We start from the raw sequence: 2,255 nt of genomic DNA, 5'->3' as shown, positions 1-2,255 counted from the left end.
AGCTCAATGAGAGATGCAGAAGCACTCGAGCATGCCGTGGAAAGAAGGCCGCCTGAGCCGTCCTTTTTAAGCCCGTTCGCCATTCCTCCCACCCCGCCTCCAGCTTTTTTTCTCCTGGGGCCCCCCTCCGCAGTTCGGGCCGCACCCCGCTCTGCCCTATCGAGCTTCGGAGGCCCTCTCTCCCCAAGGCATGCATCCCGCCCCTGCTCAGAACCTTGTTTCGATCGGGGGTGCTTTTTGCACACTAATTCCTCCCTGCAACCCCGCAGGCCCCCGGGGGTAACAGATCTGGCACCCCCTTGCCCGGACGCACGCGGCGATACATGTGCGGGCAGAGCGCCCCTACTGGTCATCGGTTAAACCAGCTCGGAATGCCCCGAAAATCGGCGGGGCGCCCAGGCTTGCCATCCTTGACCTCTGTGCCAAAGCTCGGCCCTCTGGCCAGCTCCCTCCGAGAGTTGGTGGGGGTGGCCCGCCTGACAGGGCAGTCATGCTTTTAAAAAAAAAACCCACACAAGAGGGTCAGAAACAGGGGGCGTTTGTGTGTTTTGTTGGTGTGAATTAGCCATCCTGCCGAAGGCTAAAGAAAAAAAACTGTGTGGGTCTGGTTTTATTTTCACTGGGACCAGCTAAGCAAGCAAGAGTCTGAGTCCCAAGCCCTCCTCATTCAGCCCCTTTAGACCTCCTTGCAAGGTTGGCCTCGTTCAACCACTTAGAAATTGGAAGTTTTCTCCTTTAGAAAATGTCATGCTTATAACTCAAGAAGGACGCCCGGTCCGTTTAGGGATCATTTGAATCCAGCTCACATTGTTAATGTTGATAAGATCTTGGGATCCATGAAGGCCACCCCTCGTCCCCTGGATCCCTGTTCATCCTGGTGCAGGAAACAATGCCTGGTTTCCTTGATCTGTCCCAGGTCGCGCAGTAGATTTGTTCTGGGAGTTGTGTACTTGAATCTTGATTTCAAAACGTGTATTGGCCCAATCAGGAGATGCTGGACTAGATGGACCACCGAACTGATCCAGGAGGGCTCTTCTGATGTTCTTATATTTTGCTATGGCAAGACCATCTCAGCCACGCTCCCAACACCCATCAGGCCACAAGCACAGTGCAGATGCCATGCAGAACAAATGTGTCCAAATGACCACTCAAGCAAGCAAGTCATACAAGCACATGATGGTTCCTTCTACCACATCAGAACCTTGGTCCATCAAGGTCAGCACTGTCTACTAGGATTGACAGTGGTTCTCCAGGGTCTCATGTTAGGCGTTTTTTCACATCACCTCCTTTGTGATCCTTTTCACTATAAATGCCAGGGATTGAACCTGGGACCTTCTGCAAGCCAAGAACCTTCTAACAGTTAGAGCGGTGGAACAGGCTTCCTCGGGAGGTGGTGAGCGCTCCTTCCCTGGAGGTTTTAAAGCAGAGGCTAGATGGCCATCTGTCAGCAATGCTGATTCTATTACCTTAGGCAGATCATGAGGGGAGGGGGCATCTTGACCATCTTCTGGGCATGGAGTAGGGGTCACTGGGGGTGTGGGGGGGGAGGTAGTTGTGAATTTCCTGCATTAAGAACATAAGAAAGGCCCTGCTGGATCAGACCAAGGCCCATCAAGTTCATCAGTCTGTTCACACAGTGGCCATTGTACAGGGGGCTGGACTAGATGACCCTGGTGATCCCTTCCAACTCTATGATTCCATGTTTATGGGGTTGCCAACTCACACAGGGCCAATTCCTTGACAGAATGATGTAAGCTGTGTTGGGTCCCCACTGGGGAGAACAAAAGGGTTTACATGAATTAAGGAAATAAATATTGGCAATAGCCCCAAGTGACTCTTTTGCGAATCCTGATTGGGCCAATACACGTTTTGAAATCAAGTACACAACTCCCAGAACAAATCCACTGTGCGACCTGGGACAGACCAAGGAAACCAGGCATTGTTTCTTGCACCAGGATGAACAGGGATCCAGGGGACGAGGGGTGGCCTTCATGTATCCCAAGGTCTTATCAACGTTAACAATGTGAGCTGGATTCAAAGGATCCCTAAACGGACCGGGCGTCCCGCTTGAGTTTCCTAGCGTCTTGTCTCCTTTTCTACCAGGCTCCGAATCAGACCATCTCTGGCTGGGTCTAACGGGGCGGGGGGCTTCCCATTTCTAGGAGAAAATAAAAGTCCCAAAACAGAAAGGGGCCTCTGCTGCCAGCTCCCCTCCTCCTTTGAGACTCCAATCGTAGAAAAGAGCAAGAGTCCAG

The sequence above is a fragment of the Euleptes europaea genome, chromosome 1 (assembly GCF_029931775.1).
Source record: "Euleptes europaea isolate rEulEur1 chromosome 1, rEulEur1.hap1, whole genome shotgun sequence".
Taxonomy (NCBI): domain Eukaryota; kingdom Metazoa; phylum Chordata; class Lepidosauria; order Squamata; family Sphaerodactylidae; genus Euleptes; species Euleptes europaea.
The sequence above is the reverse complement of the archived record's forward strand: the minus strand, read 5'-3'. Positions refer to the sequence as shown.